The sequence below is a fragment of the Podarcis melisellensis genome (genome assembly GCF_964234715.1).
Source record: "Podarcis melisellensis genome assembly, chromosome: 1".
Classification (NCBI taxonomy): Eukaryota; Metazoa; Chordata; class Lepidosauria; order Squamata; family Lacertidae; genus Podarcis; species Podarcis melisellensis.
Window position 1 is genome coordinate 113,454,375 of NC_138528.1, and position 19,759 is coordinate 113,474,133.

Genomic DNA, 19,759 nt, shown 5'->3' on the forward strand with positions numbered 1-19,759 from the left:
GCTCTCTCCAACACAGTACCCGTCTCATAGGCAGCTCCCCACATCCATGAGCTTGCTCTGTGATGGGGTGGCTGGCAGCAGAGGAAATGTGTCCCATAGCCTCCTAGCTTGGGGGGGGGGTGTCTCAGCTCTGCACCCTTTTTTTGGGGGGGGGAATAAAAGGCAGCTCAGCTACCATAACCAAGCCAGCACCGCACCCTGATCTAGCAAGGCATTTCAGAGGAGGCAATGGTAGTTGCAGTGCTGGCCCTTAAAAACACAGACCCTTAAAATTAGAACACTGCAGTCCTGGCATCAACTTTGATTGATGCTTCCAAGGCATTTGCCCTACCATTCTGAGTGCTGGTGACACAAACTCTTCATTGCCCACAGAATGGGTTTATGTTCAGCACGCTATGTCTCCCTTGAACACAAACTGGTATTCAAGACAAAGTTGTGCATATTCAGTTCAAAAAGTAGCCCAATTAACCCACCTATTTTTTGAGGACACAACGAGACTCATTGCAACCACTTCAAAAATATACTTGCAGAAAAAGATTGGAAGAAAAGATGTTCAGCCTGCCCTGCTGGAAAAGCAAACTGAAAATATAGAACTACATTATCCAGTATCTGGTCAATATATATTATACACTTAGATGTTGGGGGAAACCTGTTCATATCTATGTCCAGCATGACTTGGATGATAGATATACAGTTCTAAATCAAATAAGAGAGTCAGCAAGCCTGTTAGATGTAGGGAGCATAACTGAAAAGTCATGTTCAGATATATTTCATGCACCATATCTTCCTCCATGATCACACATACAGCCATTCCTCCAAAGAACTTCAGGTGATATCAGTGATTCTCTCTCCCATCCTCACAGCAACCTATGAAGTTAGCTAGGCTGAGATAGATGGTGACTGGTCTATGGACACCCAGTGGACTTCATGACTGGGTGGGGATTTGAACCCAGGTCTCTTCTGTCCAACACTCAGATCTAGCCTTCCTTTGTCTGGTGACCTCCAGGTGTTTTGGACTGAACTATCATCCCTGACTATTCACCATGCTGGTTGGGGCAGATGGAAGATGTAGTCTTAAATATCTGGCGGGGACTAAGCTGGAGAAGACTGTTCTAACTACCACCCCATGCTGCCATAGGGTCTCAACAATCACTGCTTGTTGCTGGTGGGGCTGGAAGAGAATTAAGAGGACTTACCGCTGTGCTGACAAACAATTTGTTCTCACCACTGTTTAACTGAAAGCACTGTGATTATTATTTGCATGGATTAGTTTCCTCTTAACCTAGTCCTCTAAGGGATGCCCAACACAAATCAAATAATCAAATATTAAATCAGGTAAAATGAGGCAAGATGGAACAAAATTATAAATACTTAAAAAAAGGCCTCAGTAATCCTCCAGGGGTACAAATATAATACTCAAATTAATGACCCATTTGCCACTAACGTGTGACATGCCTCACACAGACCCCACCGCAAATAGTTGAGCTCTACTCGAGAGTGTGTCAAATGAGAAGAGAGAATTTAAGCATAAAACATAATACCATTGTAGGAGTAAATGAGAAGCACTTCTGTCAAGAGCTGAATTCATTAAATACAGACACTGACGGTAGTCTAATCAGTGATGTGCATGTTAAAAGGGATTTTCACTGGTGTGTCATTGATACATTCATGTTTCTGCTCAGCAACGCACACCCGAGTGCTTAATATTGTAGGTCACATTGCAACAGGCGCAGTTGGAAACTGCTGAGTACTACAAATATTTATGGCAATCTATAACCTGATGACATTTCCTGCCTTCAGGACACACATGATTTGAGTTCTCCTGCTTTCATAGACCATATGATTAATCATATTCTTACACTAATAAGGAGGATAGTAATATAAGCAGTTTACACAAACAAACATCTAAGTTAAGGTCAACTGTATAACACACAAAATGGAATAATACCTGAATGATTAATTTTTAGATGTGCTTTCATGGAGCTGAAATCGCCTTCAGATTGGAGCTGCCTTATAGAGGTAACATTCACCTTTCGAGGTAAACAAGTGCAGATCAACTTTAGCCAGAAGAAATAGATAAAATAGATTCTTTTGTTTGGGAAAGAAAAAGGTTGAGCAACTGAAGCTGTGGAATAGTTTCTATGTGTTTTGATTGTTTTGCTTAACAAAAGTTAAGCAAAACAATCAAAATACGCTTGTAATTCAGATGCCATGAAATAATGAGAGTTTTTTTTTAAAAAAGATTTTTATTAAATTTTTCAAAAGTTATATAAAAACAAAACAATAATAGAAAACAGACAAAAATAAAAGACAAGTATAATTTCAATCCCTTTTTTTCTTATAACTTACTTTCCTGACTTCCTCATACCTCCCCTCTCTGTATTCCAATTTCTATTTTATTAGTTCAGCAAATCCTTTCCCTTAACTTTCATTTAATTTTTGGCCCTTCTTTTCTTTTTACTTATCCATTACGGCTGGAAACCACATAATTTCTAAACCAAACGTCATTCTAACATTCATTAATTTTGCAATGTTTCTTGAGATAGTCCTTAAATTTCTTCCAATCTTCTTCCGCTGTCTCTCTCCCCTGGTCTCGGATTCTGCCAGTCATTTCTGCCAGTCCCATGTAGTCTATCACCTTCATCTGCCATTATTCCAAGGTGGGTAGATCTTGTGTCTTCCAATACTTTGCGATGAGTATTCTTGCTGCTGTTGTGGCATACATAAAGAATGTTCTATCCTTCTTTGGCACCAATTGGCCAACAATACCCAAGAGAAAGGCCTCTGGTTTCTTCAAAAAGGTATATTTAAATACCTTTTTCAGTTCATTATATATCATTTCCCAGAACGCCTTAATCTTTGGGCACGTCCACCAAAGGTGGAAGAAAGTACCTTCAGAAATAATGAGAGTTTTTAAGTGTAGAAAACATACTGAATATAAAATATGTATTTCAATATGGGTCATGATGACCCAGCCAACCCTGGACTCTCCCACTGAAATTAATGGGACTAAAAGCATTGGCTGTTTTAGATGGAACTGAAACCATGGCTGAATTGTGTCCTTTGACTGGCATGACAATCCTTGTTGAAGTACTGTCAAACGTAGTGGTCCCATACCAAAGGAAACCTCTCAAAAGTGTCTGCAGAACATGGGGAAACCCAGGAGAAAGAGTTGCAATCACATAGTGTTTGAGTTGGAAGGGAACTTGGAGAAAGTGAAAATACCCCTGAAAAGTTCAGGTTCAAGGTAAGCTTTGCTTGATTCAAACTACAGATCTGTAATGAAGGTTGATCCTTTGTTGAAGGCTAGCCTTTTGGGGCCCGAGAGTCACTTTGGTCTTTGGTGGTCAGCCAGAGGCTGATGCATACCAGCACAAGTCCACTTAGTACATGGGGACGTGGATGGCACTGTGATCTAAACCACAGAGTCTCTTGGGCTTGCTGATCAGAAGGTCAGCAGTTTGAATCTGCTCGATGGTGGTGAGCTTCCGTCGTTCTGTCTCAGCTCTTAGCAGTTCGAAAGCACACCAGTATAAGTAGATAAATAGGTATCGCTGCAACAGGAAGGTAAATGGCGTTTCCATGCACTCTGGTTTCCGTCACGGCGTCCTGTTGCAACAGAATCAGTTTAGTCCTGCTGGCCACATGACCCGGAAAGCTGTCTGTGGACAAACGCCAGCTCCTTCGGCCTGAAAGTGAGATAAGTGCCGCAACCCAACAGTCGCCTTTGACTGGACTTAACTGTCCAGGGGTCCATTACCTTTTACGTAGGCATATGCACTTGTGCCAACATAAATTCCCCACCAAAAATTGACCTATCATACAGCACTCGCTCTCTCACACAGAGCGCATTCTCAATCAATTTCTCTCATGCACAGCACTCTAAATTGTTGAAGGGACAGGATTTCAGAGAGTCCCATGCCATACCACAGTGCTGTGATGTGCAGATAGTGGAAATAAATAAATAGGTACCACTGCTGAGGGAAGGTAAACATTGTTTCTGTGCACTCTGGCACTTGTCACGGTGTCCAGCTGTGCCGGAAGCAGTTTAGTCATGCTGGTCACATGACCCGGAAAAACTGTCTGTGGACAAATTCCGGCTCCCTCGGCCTGAAAAGCAAGATGAGCGCCACAACCCCATAGTCACCTTTGACTGCCCATAATTGTGAGATGCAACCTACTGCTCCTTGGGAAATGATCCCTGAATAACAAGAGGCAACTTTCCCCATGCTGCCCCCACCAGAGCTCTGCAATGTGGTGGGGGAGGAGGTTTTGTAAAAACCACCAACTCAGCAGCCAATTATTATTATTATTATTTTAGGGGCTTAATACTCACCAGCAATTGCTTCAGGAGTTAGGTGTGTACTCACAGGGCCCAGCTGTGTTGCAATATAGCACTGTTGAGAAGTGAACACAGGGGGCAGAAAATAGTCAAAAGGGCTGAGAGATCTGTGAGCAGAATGGGGGACTCTTGGATTCCACATATGGAAAGGATATATTTATTTATTTTGCTAAATCTCCCCTCCTACTGCAGACTCCTGCATCCCCTGAAAATCTACTCCAAAAGGTTGGAGATCTCACTAGAACAGCAGGTGAGGAGCAGATGTCTGTAGGGAGCATTGGGAATTGGTGGAAATGGTCTCTCCTCCTTTCTCACCTTCATAGGTGCTTCTGCTGAGTAAAAACCACTTCCACCTGTGGATCCAACCCATTTTCCCCTCACCGTGTGTCTTGAAAGCAGTTTGAAAGAAGGATTGTCATGCACAGTGTGTATAGTCACCCTATGTTCCCTTCTACTAAAGTTTATTGGAAATTTGGTATTTCAGGAAAGGGCTAGAAGTAACAGTGGGGCAAAAGAAACCTGTGGGCCCCCCATGCAAAGTGAAGTCCCTCTCAAATTTCCTCCAGCTCTCTTTAAAAGTATCATCTCTCTCCAGCTACATCAGTAAATGGGGCCTGATGCATTGGGACAAATGGGGCACTGCCCCCCAAACCCCAGTCTGCCCTCGCTCAGCCCCGCCCCACCTGCCTGCTCCATTTCTTACAAACAGTTCATAGGACAGCACAGCCTGTCAGTTTCCTCCTCCTTAGTCTCAGTGTTGTCACACTGTTGGGAGTAGCTTGGAGACAAAGCTAGAGTTAGCTGGCGCTGTCTATCATTGGCTCTGGCGCCACCTACTGTTGGGCTCCCTGCCTCCCATCCTATCAGTTCCAATGAGCATCAGCCTGCTTGAGGGCTCATCCACACTTCTGCTTTCCTCTGGGGACCCCCCCCCCCCCGCTATTGACTGCTGAATTGGAGCAAATGTATGCTGGGTTTTCTCTGGATTGACGTTTTCCAGGAGAAAGCAGTAGAGCAGAGGCAAAACCACTTGGACACTTGCAGAGAAAGCATAGTTGAAGCAGAAAACCACTCAGCCCTGTGCTTTCTAGGCACAGAACAAGTGGAAGTGTGGACAAACCCTGAGAGCAGAAGTCCAGGTCACTGATGCAATAATTCTGGTTTGGCAGAGTGGGAAAGCAGAAGCTCATTGTATCCTGCCCAGCAGGGCAATGCCTCTGATGGTTGCTGCCAGGCACAGGAAAATGGACTTGCCTTGCTTGTTTTACAAGCAAACAGAGCCGTAACCCTTCATTAACAATGAGTTCAACCAATTGATCTTCAACCGTGTTTGCCAATTGCACCAGTGAATAAAGTTGAACGCTGACTGCTGGCATTGCTCCATCAACAACAGAGGTGGATTTAGGGGAGCGTGATTGGTTTGCCTGCACTAGGCGTTAAGCCAGGAGGGTGCTGCAGAAGGTGCTGTAACAATGAAGGTGAGAGGCAGGGTGGGGGTCTGAGTTTGGGTGTCACACAGGGCGCCACTGAAATTTTAAAGCCCAAAGTCCGACACCGCCAATGGGAGCCACAAAGCAGAAAGCAAAACAAAGGTGTTTTTTTCCATTTTAAAAATTGTTTTCCATTTTGGGAAGTTCATTTTAATTTGGCTTTCTGTAGGGGAGCTGAACTGCAAGGCTAATGCAATTGATACACTGTGGTTTTAACTCTGAATATTGCGTGAGCCTTAATGCTTAAGAGGAGACATTGACGCGGATGGCACTGTGGTCTAAACCACTGAGCCTCTTGGGCTTGCCGATCCAAAGGTCGGCGGTTTGAATCTGTGCATGCGAGCAGTGACGCCTGAAGCAGCTTAGTCCTGCTGGCCACATGACCCGGAATGCTGTCTGTGGACAAACGCCGGCTCCCTCGGCCTGAAAGCAAGATGAGCGCCACAACCCCACAGTCGCCTTTGACTGGACTTAACTGCCTAGGCGTCCTTTACCTTTACCTTTTACCTGACATGTAATGGCCACTCGATGAAGAAAGGCAGGATCAAACAAGTAGCTAGTTAATGAATGAGTTCTTATTTGTTGCCCTGAAAAGTTCAGCCCGGGTTTTTTGGCAGAAGAAACAACCCACAACTGTTCCATGCGCAGCCTTGCACAACATTTGTTTGGAGCAAGCTAAAAATGCCAGAACAGAAGAAGAAGAAGAAGAAGAGGAGGAGGAGGAGTAGTTTGGATTTGATATCCCCCTTTATCACCCCCCTTAAGGAGTCTCAAAGTGGCTAACAATCTCCTTTCCCTCCCTCCCCCACAACAAACACTCTGTGAGGTGAGTGGGGCTGAGAGACTTCAGAGAAGTGTGACTGGCCCAAGGTCACCCAGCAGCTGCATGTGGACGAGCAGGGAAGCTAACCCGGTTCCCCAGATTACGAGTCCACCGCTCTTAACCACTACACCACACTGGATCTCTCTAGTGGCCCAGCTAGTCCAGCATCCTGTTCTCACACAGTGGCCAATCAGATGCTCCCTTGGAGCTATTTGTGATGCTGATGTGAGATGTGGCATTAGACCAGAACTTGTCACCATCCTCTCCTGTGTGCTCAGGAGTCTCCTGTCTTCTCCCCTCTTTGTTGTGGTTTATCAGCATTACTGGAGCTTTAGCACTGAATGAAGTCCAGATGGAACACGCTCCTCCTACCCGGGCTCTCCCTCAGTCCTTTAATTCATATTAGGGAGACCTCTAGCACCACCAGTATTTCCTGATATTGAATCTACTACACTTCTCAAAGCCTCCTAGGCCTAAGAACACAGGCAGCTGCCTTAAATGGAGTCAGAGCCATGGTGGTTCATTTAACTCGGGCTGGCATGCGTCTGGAATTCCCCAGACATAGCCGGGATTCGTCTGCCAGAAATAGAATCCAGGCAGAATCTCTGGAAATTAGCAAAAATGTCCGTGAAAACCCGGGTGTGTGGCAACCCATGTCAGAAGTGTAGATTTTTTTCTGGCAAATTAAGAAAAAGCTCAACAACCCCCTCCCCCCGAGAAGCTCAACAACTTTTGTGCCTGGATTTTCACTTTTTGAAATTATGGCAACCCTAATTTAGTCCAGTCCTGTTGATAACGACTAGCGGCAGTTCTCCAGAGGTGTTTTTTTAAAAAGAATAATAATTTTTTAATTTAGTTTTACAAATTAAAATTTGCATTCAAAATCATCAATAATAAAAAGAATCAACCAAATCTCTGGACTTCCCCCCACCCCTCCATGGGTTCCGTCACTAATCCTTTCCCACTGCATATTTTAAGTCACTCCAATTTTTTTTAAATATCCCATTTATTCCTAGTTCTTGTTACATTACAAGTGTTATTTAAATCCTGCTAAGGAGCTCAACTGTTTACAGTGGTCTCCAAGGTAACTTATAGATTCCCCCCATTCTTTATTAAGAAATCCTGTGTTTCAATGCACGTCCCGCCCTCCCCCAGCTTCAATCCAAATTGAGTAGAAGAACGACCCACCAGCCTTTTAAGTTGGCACTGTGTACACATTTGTAGTACGAAAGGAGGGAAGGGGAACTCAAGGAGCCTATAGGGGGGAAAACCCTGAGTTGACGTTAGAATTGTAGGACTGTCAAGTTGGAAGGGACCTTGAGGATCATCTAGTCCAACCCCCTGCAATGCAGGAATATGCCGTTGTCCCATACGGGGATCAAACCTTCAACCTTGGCGTTATCAGCGCCATGCTCTAACCAACCGAGCTACAGTGGTACTTCGGGTTACAGATGCTTCAGGTTACAGATGCTTGAGGTTACAGACTCCGCTAACTCAGAAGTAGTACCTCGGGTTAAGAACTTTACCTCAGGATGAGAACAGAAATTGTGCGCTGGTGGCAGTGGGAGGCCCCATTAGCTAAAGTGGTACCTCAGGTTAAGAACAGTTTCAGGTTAAAAACGGACCTCCGGAATGAATCCAGTTCTTAACCTGAGGTACCGATTGGAACAAAAACACGACAACACCTCTGCCCCTCTGGCCTATCAGCATTTCTGAAATGATATAGCTGTGAAAAAACTTATCGCTCTTCAAGGAAGATTTTTCTGGCTTTGCTTTGTGTGAGCACACCCCGCATATCTATATAAACACGGAGGCACTTCCTAGAAAGAATGCTGCCTGGGGCACATATTGTAAAACTCACAGTGCAATTAAATGGGCAGTTTGTATTGGAAACAAAATGGGTACGGTGCCTGGAATCTGAACTGAAGCAAAGGAAAAACAGAGAGCCCCACACTTGTATCTCAAGCAACCTTTTTAGGGCCAGCAGTTCTCTATGCAGCTGACAGGTCAAAGCCAAACTGCGAAGGAAGCTAACTTGAAAAAGAAGAAAGAAAGCAGCTTTTCCCAAATTTGAGAGGAGGTCTGGATCCAACTCAATATCTTTATGCACTAATTAGTGGCTGTAGACATAGGCAATATGAGAAAAAGCAAGTATTATTTAAATGTATGTTGTTTATATTGCATGGTGACCAATATAAGTTTTAAATTCTGCTTTGGAACATTCTACCAAAAGTTTTTAGATTAATAAATAACTCCTAGGTACCAAAAGAGCATCTCAAGGTGTATTGCTGTCCTTACAACACAATGCAGAAATCTTGACGTTGCCACACAGGACGGAGTGATTTTGCCCTTAAATGCACGACAGTTTTGTTTCAGTGGAATTTCGGGCCAGTTGGTGTCACTTCTTCTGCTTTCATTGTCCCAACATCATCAACGTGCAATTTGTCACGATTTGGATCTATTTTGTCGATGACTCTTTTAAGGGAATGGCCGGACGATGTCCTCGCTCTGGCTGATTTCTCTGAACCCTACATGGCTTGTGCTTTAGAGAAGGTTCTGGAACAGGCATTGGAAAGCACAGCTGTGCAATCCTACCAGAGTCGGTTGATGGCAACAAAATGTAGCCTGGGGGAAAGAAGAGCAACAGAATAGCCTCTTGGGGCAGCTGTCACCTGGGCTCCAGGGAACAAAGGTAGCCAGGTAGCAATTAGCAGAGCAAAATCTCTCTCTCTCTCTCTCTCTCTCTCTCTCTCTCTCTCTCTCTCTCTCTCTCTCTCTCTCTCTCTCTCTCACACACACACACACACACACACACACACACACAGAGAGAGAGAGACAGAATGTTTGTTAAATCAGCTGGCACACTGGAGCATCCCCCCCTTTCAGTAAATATAAACATTCACTGTCTGTGTATAATTTGTGATAGTAATATTTGATTCCATATCAGTATTGTCTACGTTCCCTGGTTGCTATATGCATGGCTTCCTGATTCACCAAGGATTTAGTCCTAATATTTTCCAGAACACTTGGATTCTGATTAATGAACACGGCCCATTAGACACTAGGCCCCTTTGCTTAGCAGTCAACCCCACGAATATAAACTTTCAGCTTGTTTCACCCCAGATGTTTTCTTGACTGTCTGTTGCCTCCACAAAACACTGTCTCTTGCTTCCCAATTAGTAAAATCCAAATGCAGATTCAAGGAAGTGTATGGCATTTCTAAAGCTAGGGTGCCAGCTAGTGGCAGAGAAATGATATACAGAGCTACAATCACAACCTTGACATTTATATAAGAATACAGTACAATTTTATTTGCATCATGATAATGTGGCATTAAGTTTTATTTGTCAGTTATCACTACATTGTACCAGAGGGTGGAGTGGGGGAGAGCGGAGTGAAATCTGGTGCCTGCCATCCTTTTCCTTTTTCTCTTGTGATAGGATTTAATTGGGGATTATTTATTTGAAATCTTCATGCCGTTATTTGATGGAGAGATTGCCTCATACATCAGAGCATTTACTGGTGAGGTCTTTTCATTTCTGGTTTTATGTCTGTGGACATTGCTTGCTGTATATTCCAAACATGTAACTACTGTAGCACTTCACGAGATATATTGCACTTGCGGTGAAATGCAGTAAGTTTTAACATGGTGCTTTTTAAAAAGTCATTGAGAATATTTCCTCTTTGAGAGTGTATCTATCCCATCTCTCGAACTGATTCACTTGTGAACATAAGGAGAGCTATAAAGTAGCTAATAAAATGAAATGTCTGCAGTGGCTATTTTTTTTTTTTTAAACAGATAGTACATTGAGTGGAAATAAAGATCTAATGCCTCAAAAGGGGAAAATACACACTTTTCTCATCTACCTGACGTTTGTTTACACTTCAGTACTGTATTTGGGTCGTGCTTGAAAAATAAACATGCAGGAAAAACTGAAATTACACTGCTGGTATTTTGCGGAAAGAACAAAGAGTCATCGGCAGGTCATCTTTTCTAGTTTAATTAAGCAATAACTGATTTTAGAGGAGCTGTGGTGAGCTCTCGAATACTAATAAATAAGGCCAGGGACTGAGGCATTACTTTCGTTAAATAGTGGGAGCTGTTTATAACTCTATTACTTACTGGCTGGAATCAATTATTATTACTGATACTCTACAAATAATTTATAACCAAAAGCACAGGGAAGGCTGTAAAGCAGAACTTTTCTTTAAATGTCACATGTACCTATGAAGGTCAGCTGTCGCGAATAAGGACACCCCAGATGAACGCACTTGCAATAACATTTTGTGAAGACAGATTGAGTGTTAGTGACAGCTACCAGCAGCAAGCAGAGCTGGTGCAGTCCTTTCGCTGGTTCAATGAGACGAAGAGAAAACACACGAGGATGCATGGCATTATTCCCGGGTATTAAAAAAATAGAAATAAAACAATGGTTGCTGTTGAGGTTTTTTTTTCCTGTGGTGGGGGTAGATGAGGAGCAAAGCTTGGAACCCCTAGAGCCCTTGATGAGGTTTCAGATACCAGGAGATAGATATTTGTAAGGGATAAAATTCTTTGCGCTTAAGGAAGTCCGGTCGTTTACACTGCACATCGCATTGTTTGGAGTTTTCACACAATGTTTTTAAATGTTTTAAACATCTTGCTATGGTTGGTAAAGCAAGATAAGACGATGTACAATCTATTTGTTTGTTTGTTTGTTTTATATACTGCCCTGCTGCCCTTCCTCATAAGATCTCAGGGCGGTTCACTGAATAAAATACAGGATAAAAGCAAGTAAATAAGTAAAATGAAACAGCAAAACAATACCCCTCCCCATCCCACAGACACATTTAAAAGGCTGTAGAATATTAATCAGGAACTTTTTTGCCTGGCACCTAAAAACAAAGAGTGAAGGCATCAGGCCCAACCTTCCTGGGGAGAGCCAGTGTGACGTGGTGGTTAAGAGCAGTAGACTCGTAATCTGGTGAACCGGGTTTGCTTCCCAGCTCCTCCACATGCAGCTGCTGGGTGACCTTGGGCTAGTCATACTTCTCTGAAGTCTCTCAGCCTCACTCACCTCACAAAGTGTTTGTTGTGGGGGAGAGAGGGAAAAGGGACTGTTAGCCTCTTTGAGACTCCTTAGGGTAATGATAAAGTGGGATATCAAATCCAAACTCTTCTTCTTCTTCATTCCACAAACAGGCAGCCAGAGAAGGCTCTTGTGTTGCCACCCTCTGGACTGCACATGGAGGAGGCACACGACTTAAAATGCAGCAGTATCATTCCCTCCACTGTGTTTCAACTCATATTGTACACACCGGAGAGGGGGTATGGATGTCTTCACCTAATGCACCTTGCTTGTTTGGTTTCCCTGCATAAGCAGCCCTCTCAACTCCTATTCACAAAGCTGTCGTCCGCGCATGTGCTGTCGTCCACGCATGTGCAATGGCTGCCTCAAAGGCGCACTCCTCAGTTTAACAGCAAAGTGAATGTATCTGAAGTTTCTCAAACAGATGGAAGCTGGTTGAAGAAACAGTGAACAGCGGTGTCTCTCAAGAAACTATAGGATAAATATGGATTGTAGCTCATGCCATGTATTCAAACAATGGTCACATGAACACTGCCTAAGCAACGTTCCAGAGAGCATCACCTACTATAACTATAGGGTGACCATTGATTTCAGTGGGTCTGCTATGAGAATGACTGGTGCTGGTTATCATTCATGATAGCCCCAACTCCTTGGGTGTGCAAAGCATTCATTTTGCAGCCATGAAAATAAGCATTTGTACATTGGCTTCTGTGAAGATGTGAATGGCAGCTTAAGCGCTTTTCAGATAGTGTTGCTTTTATTTTCGTAAACAACAACGAAACCTGTGTTCGCCTGCATTATTCCCATTTCACAGACTGCGGATGGCAGGTAGCAATTTGGTCATTCAGATCCCAGCTGAGGAGGATTTCTGTTATGTACTAAGCTTGTATCCTAGAACAATAGGCAGGTAGGATTCTAGAATGCAACAAGCGGATTGTCCTGCAGGAGCAGCCCAATCAGACCCCAGGAGGAAGTTAATCAGCCTATTAGGCCGGTAGGATACTAGGATTCAACAACTGGCAGCCCAATCAGGGTCCAGGAGGGAAACATAATCAACCAATCAGATGGTACTCATTGTGTAAATAATGTATATAAAGCCTGAGGTTCGGGGGAAATGTAATCACTGTTCCTATGACCTGAAATAAAGAACATGAAATTATTACTCGACTCTGAGTATATTTCAGCTTCCTAGACCAGTATGTTGTCTGTTGTTGGTGGATGGTAGCTTTGGTGCCACACACAGGTAAAACACACGTTATGATCCTTTGCTCCTTCTGTGGCCCTCACAGTGATGGTACCAGGAATTCTGAGTGGGGAAGACTTTGTGACACACACAAAAAGCCTAATAAACTGTGCACTAGGGAAAACGGCTTCATCTGATGGTTAAATAGCCTACCCTATAATCTGGAGGGAAGAGCTGGAGTTTTTTTGCGGCATTCCCCATTAAGAGATGCAGCTCAGTATGGTTTGCCACATCTGTCAGGAAATAGCTGCAGATGGCTTGACTCATTAGCTGACAGAACTCCCAGTGAACAGCATCAAAGAGTACTGGGACCTCACTTGACTAAATGTGAAGGCTGCCTCCTGTTTAGTATCATTACATTTTCTCTGGAGTCAGATCCTGAACGGCTTCGACGGAACCCAAGGCGTACTTTGAAAAGGCAGTCATGAGGTAACACTGCTCCATCAAAAGTAGCAGACATGGCGAACTTAAACAGCAAGAGTACGTTACCTTTATAAAAGCCCGAAATACAACTTGCCGCACTATCTTTTAATTCCCTTTTTAAAAGCGTCTATACTTTCCCCCTCACAATAGTGCCATTAATAATTGTACGGTTGTTTCGGAGTATCATTTTAGCTTCTTTTTTTAGAGGAAGACTTCAAGCTTTTTAATAAAGCCAGAATTCAGCAGGTACTGGTTGCTCATCATCTTTACACTACACTTTTTGTTTGCGATGAGCAGGCAAGTGAAAATTGTTTTGTTGGGATTTTTGTCACTCAACTTCTCCTGGGAGTCCAGAAGAGGGAGCTCACATGTTGTTTTATAATGGAAGGTTTGGGTCAAATGTTCACGCACTGGGCTTTTGTTTGCGTTCAGGCTTGGAATATATGACGGCTGCATTTTAAAAACAAGCCTTAAGATACCTGTCAGCAGCAACTTTACAACCCGTACCTAAAGGCAAGCCTTGAAATTTAGGCCCTGATTGCCTTATTAAGAATTACGAAGGTGATACTTTAATTAGTTTCAACGGGGCCATAGAAATAAACAGGCATTTATCTAAAAGAGCTGATCCAAACAAACAAAATGTGCTTTTAAAAAATGGTATCTCAATTATAGGTACAAATGGCTTTGAAGAGATCGTCGTTATTGCTACCCCTCCTTTATATTCTGTGTGCTTGGCATACATGTTTTTGCACCTGATAAATTTAAGAAACAGATTGAAGCCATTAAAAATGCACAGCGTGATTCTTTTCTGCACAAGCACCATATGATAGGTGGAGAGATCTCTGCAGGGTAATTCGCACACACATTATTTTAAATTTGTCCAGAATATTCCGACTGTGTGCATATTGTGAAAACGCTGAAGAAACCAATATACGTCATACGTCCATAGAATTTCAGGCTTTCCCCAAAATTAGGGGTGTCTGGATTTTTACTTCTTGAAATATGGCAACCCTATTCATGACCCATATCTCACGCCCAGGCAAACTGTTGCCAACAACTTGCTTGCACTATCTAGAACGTCCTCTTTGAAATATTAAGTCCCAATCTCTGGAAGTGCCCAAATTAACTATGGCATAAGAGTTTGTGAATCACAGCCAGGCTTCCTCAACCTGGGCCCACCAGATGTTTTGAGACTACAATTCCCATCATCCCTGACCACTGGTCCTGCTAGCTAGGGATCATGGGAGTTGTAGGCCAAAAAACATCTGGGGAGTGTAGTGCATTTCTTAGTAGTTAAGGTGCCACAAGACTTTTTGTTTTTCCTAGAACAAACTAAGGTGGCTACCCATCTGGCACTCTAAAATCAGATTCAAGTAAATATTTACAGTATATTTTGTGATTTTTATGAAGGGTCGTGTCCCGCCCCCCCCCCCCCCGCGGAACTCACCAGAACTCGGTTCCAGCACCTTTCAGGTGGGCACCTTTGACATTCTAAGAGAACAAGGGAGGGAAGTCATACTGAGTTCTGGCACCTCATTTCCGAGAAAAATATCACTGGTTATACTGTGGTTGAAATATAATTTTCAGTGAATTAATTCGTTTTAATGTGTATGTATTCTCCACCCTGGGACCTTCAGATGAGGGCTGGATTATAAAAGTTCTAAACAAACAAACAAACAAACAAACAAACAAACAAACCTCTGCAGATTAATAAAATTCCATAAAAGCAGCAGGAGCACTAAAACTGGGGAAAGAAGTGCTTCCACTTAGTGCGCAAACCTGGTGCCAGGTAAACATTCCTGAGGATGGTGTTCCATAGCTAAGATGCCGCTACAGGGAAAGGTATTTCCTTAGTCTCTCACCTGCTCTTGTTTTCCTTCCAAAGGTGGAAGAATACGTAAAAGGGCCTTTGAAAAAGATCCATAAAGCACCATCCCAGGCAGGTTTATATAGGATGATGTTTTAAAAAACGTATTTTGTGAGCTGCAGATGAAAAGCAGGATAGAGGTGCCTTAAGAAAGCCATGAGGAAATATTCCATGATTGTTCTTTTATTTGTGGGAATAGCTCAGAATACTACCGGTCAATTCTGTTATTGGCCGGTAGTCATAGAAGGAAGACCCGCAATATGAAGTACTATTGTACATGTTGCTCCTGAACACGGAGGGCATATTTTCTTATATATGCCTCAGTGGTTGAATGTGAAATGATTCAAACCTTTTTCTGAACTTTGGATTTCATTCTTATTTTTTGTTTGTTTGTGTCACGGCTTTAAACTTCATTTTAAATGTGTATCAGTGGGTTGTTTTCAGCATTATTACACTCTACGCTTGGTTAGGCCAGGCTGCTTGATTATCATTAAAGTGTTATTTATTTCTCTTTTATTAAACCCCATTTTTACATTCATGTTACAGGTTAATTTATACTTTTATTTCATGCACTGCTTGGCTTTACTGATTAATATGCCCCATGGCATTCAATAAAGCCAGGCTGTGGTGGAAATAAGAGTGGTATTAATTTCTAACATTGCTATAAATTTGCCTTAATAAAACTAGCTCAATAACACCGCTGTAGTAATACAATGGATGCTTCCAAATTGGTAACAAAGTCTCAACTGAGAGAATACCACATGTTCCCTCCCAGAATTCCACATTGCCCTGGTACATTTTTTTTTAAAAGGAAATCCCAAATTTCTTGGACAATAGTGTTTCCTCCTCTCTGCCACCTTGTTGAGCTGAAAAAGAGCACTGAATGTTACGTTAAATAGGATTTGAAAAAGCACCCGTTCTCTGTAAAGATGGCACAGTATTTTTCAGCAAAACCTGCATCAAGAAGCAAGAAATGTTATGTAGAGCTAGAAAGCAAAGAAGGGAGATGGAGTCTTCCTTCCTTTTCGAAAGCTGTAATAGATTAGAATTAATTTACATGTGTTGTATAACTGATGTACATGGCCCCGTGCAGCAGGAGGAGAAGGCTTGACAGATTTCTTCTGATGCCTAATAAGTTTTCATTGTATGTGCGCGTGTGTGTGTATTCTTATGGAGTCCCATCAAATACAAAGCCTTATGGTTTTAGCTGGTTTAGTTAATGCGTTTTTAATATGACAACCCTTCCTCTAACAGCCATCAAAAGAAAAGTGTTGAGGGGGAAAATAGGCAGCTATTCCTTAAAAACCCTGCTTTTAATTCCTTATGTGAGCAAAAGTGCTTCTTGACTTAAATTCAGCTTTGAGCATGTGGTGGTGCTGGCTTGAATGACTGGGAAATCTATCCTGCATCATTTCTCTGTGGCCCATTCTGGTACCCACCTGCCGTATTTTCGCCATATCCTGCTTTCAGGCCATGAGACGGGGGTCCAAACCCAGAAGCAACCGCTTTTTCGACATTTCACAGGCCAGTGATGATATCACATCACTAGGAACACGCACGCCAAACAACTATCAGTCCAGTTCGCAACCCAATTAAGCTGAAGTACTTGGGTTTAAACCAGTCTAAGTCTCATTGACTTTAATAGAGCTCAATCAGCTATTATTCTGCTTTAGTGGGTTGGTTGACCCGCTGCACTATTTATTTCCAGCTTGCAACAAGCGGAAACAAAAATATTTCCATTTTGTATATCCTGAGTTCTGTCAGGGAGAACAAATGGCATATGCATGGAAATGTCACTTGAGGAGACTGGGGTTCAAAAGCGTTCCCAGCTTTGGTAGGGTTCGGGAATATTTCCCTTTGCATTTTGGTTTCTAATTTCTGGAGTGATCAGAACCAGTGTTTGCATTACTGAAAGGTGGCTGCATATAGGAAGTGATAGACCAGGGGTCGGCAACCTAAGGCCTATGGGCCACAAGCGGCCCACAGGGGTTGTTTAAGTGGCCCGTGAGCCACCGCAGAACTGAGGCGCCCGCTCAGTGAGCCCCTGCGCGCATGTGATCTGGCCCACAGAGGAATCTCCACTGGAGTGAACTGGCCCAGGCAAGGTAAACCTTGCCGACCCCTGCTATAGACCATGTCTGAAAATAAGAGAAGGGAAGCTTTATTTTGTTTTCCACTCCAACAAATCAGCTACGACATGTGACTAAACCAGCAGTGGATGGTGTGGGGGTTGCATTCCCCTGACCTCCTGTCAGTCAAGTCACTGCCGCTGTGTGCCGGGAGGTAGAAATGAGGTGGTGTCAGGGCTGGTTCAACAGCACCTCAGGATGGAGACTCTGAGAGGAGCAGTAAACTTGATTTTTTTATTCAAGGAAACAGAATACAAACAGAGAAACCTATGGGCAAGACTGACCCTGGTGAAGTAGTGGCCAGAACTGATGATCTGGGCCTGTTTTCCCAGCAGTCTTAAACTCCATCTGGGAGGGGCTCTCTGTACTCTTTGCTCTGCTACATACTCTTTGCTCTGTGTCCTTGAAGACAAGAGAGGAGGCCAGCTGAATACAGTAGGACCAGCTGGCTCCTATGAACCTGTCGCAGCCTCAGCCCCCACCTCCTTCTCAGTGGCCTGTCCTGCATCTGCAGTGCTTTCTGCCTCTTCTTCCTCTCTTTCACTCAAGCCTGTTGCTTGTTCAGCATCCAACCAGTCTGCCCACCCTCTTCATCCTCTGACGTGTTTTCTGCGTCCCACCACCACTCCCCTGGCGCTGAGCCTTCCTCTTCTGAAGCTTCCCTAGGGGGTTCTCCAGCTGGAACCTCCCACCACTCCTCATCGTCCAACCAGTCCCTGACAGGTGGCAACAAAGGTTGGCACGGTGCAAATGTGACAGCAGAGCCAACCTGGCGCTCCCATTGGTGCATTTGCACCATGCTGAACATAGCGTCCTATAATGGCTGGGTGGGAGAATTTATATATCGCAGGACATCAGCACATGACATGAACACACATTTAAAAGGCAGCGCTTAATCTACTGGACATGCTGGATTTCTGATAACAAACATGCCCTCTGATGCAAGTGACTAGGAATTTGGGAATTACTGCTACTACCACCACTACTACTACTACTACTACTTAATTTCTAAACTGCTAAATGCTAAAAGAGATTTCTAAGTGGTTTACAAATGATTAGACAGACATTAAGATATGAATATCTGTAATGAAAATACACAATAAAATATCACAGCAATTAAAACTGGGAACTTAGGTTGAGAGTTCAAAAGTGTGCCTGTGAGAGAGAAGGTTGGGGTAGTATCCTTTCATTTTTTACACAGTGTGTGTGCAAGGTTTCTGTGTCAGCATCACGTGGGTAAGTTCTCTTTCTATTCGTTTATACGTTTTCATTGGTGGTGAGAGAGGTTGGCGAGTCCAAGTTAATTGGTTGGTTGATTTCCTTTGGCTGCAGTGAATTTTGTAAGCATGTATGAGAGCAGGGAGGGGCTCGTTGGGTCAAGATAGCCATATTGATTCGTATGCTGATGGTGGGTCCTTGTTGTTATCCTGTTGGGCTATAACGTCAGTGTCCCACACCAAATAGAAAAGATTCTACGGACAGAAAACTGAGACGCTATATGTACTTTTGTAATTCAAGAAAATCCTTAATAAAAAAATAATTTTTTAAAAAAGAGAGCAGGTAAAAAGGTAAAGCACCCCTGGACAATTAAGTCCAGTCAAAGGCGACTATGGGGTTGTGGCACTCATCTCGCTTCAGGCTGAGGGAGCCGGCGTTTGTCCACAGACAGCTTTCTGGGTCATGTGGCTAGCATGACTAAACCGCTTCTGGCACAACAGGACACTGTGATGGAAACCAGAGTGCACGGAAACGCTGTTTACTTTCCCGCCGCAGCGGTACCTATTTATCTACTTGCACTGGCATGCTTTTGAACTGCTAGGTTGGCAGAAGCTGGGACAGAGTAATGGGAGCTCATTCCATTGCGGGGATTTGAACTGCCGACCTTCCGATTGGCAAGCCCAAGAGGCTCTGTGGTTTAGCCAACAGCACCACCCCCTGTGCAAACGGGTGCATTTCAAAAGTTGATGGAAGGCCAATACAGATGGGGCACCTTGAAATTCAACATGTGGCGCTTTGCAGCCTTTATATTGCTTTGAGTGTGAAGGTCAGAAATAAGTCAGCCTCTTTGTTAGAAGACTATACAACAGTTCATAGGTGGGAAACGTATGGCCTTCTAGAAGTTGTGGGTCTTCAGATCCCACCACACTTGACAAGTGGCCATGTTGGTTGGGGTGGATGGGAAAACTGGAATCCAACAATATTCTGTGGGCTGCAAAAAGGGGGTGAATGTTACAACGCAGGGCATTTCCATTTTAATTTCCCTTTTACGGGTTTGTGACTAAGGTGTTGTATTATGGGAGTGATGATAAAAATTAAACCATTAAAACGTAATGGCTGAATTAGCTGTCAATGCCATTCATTTTTTTGCCAGAG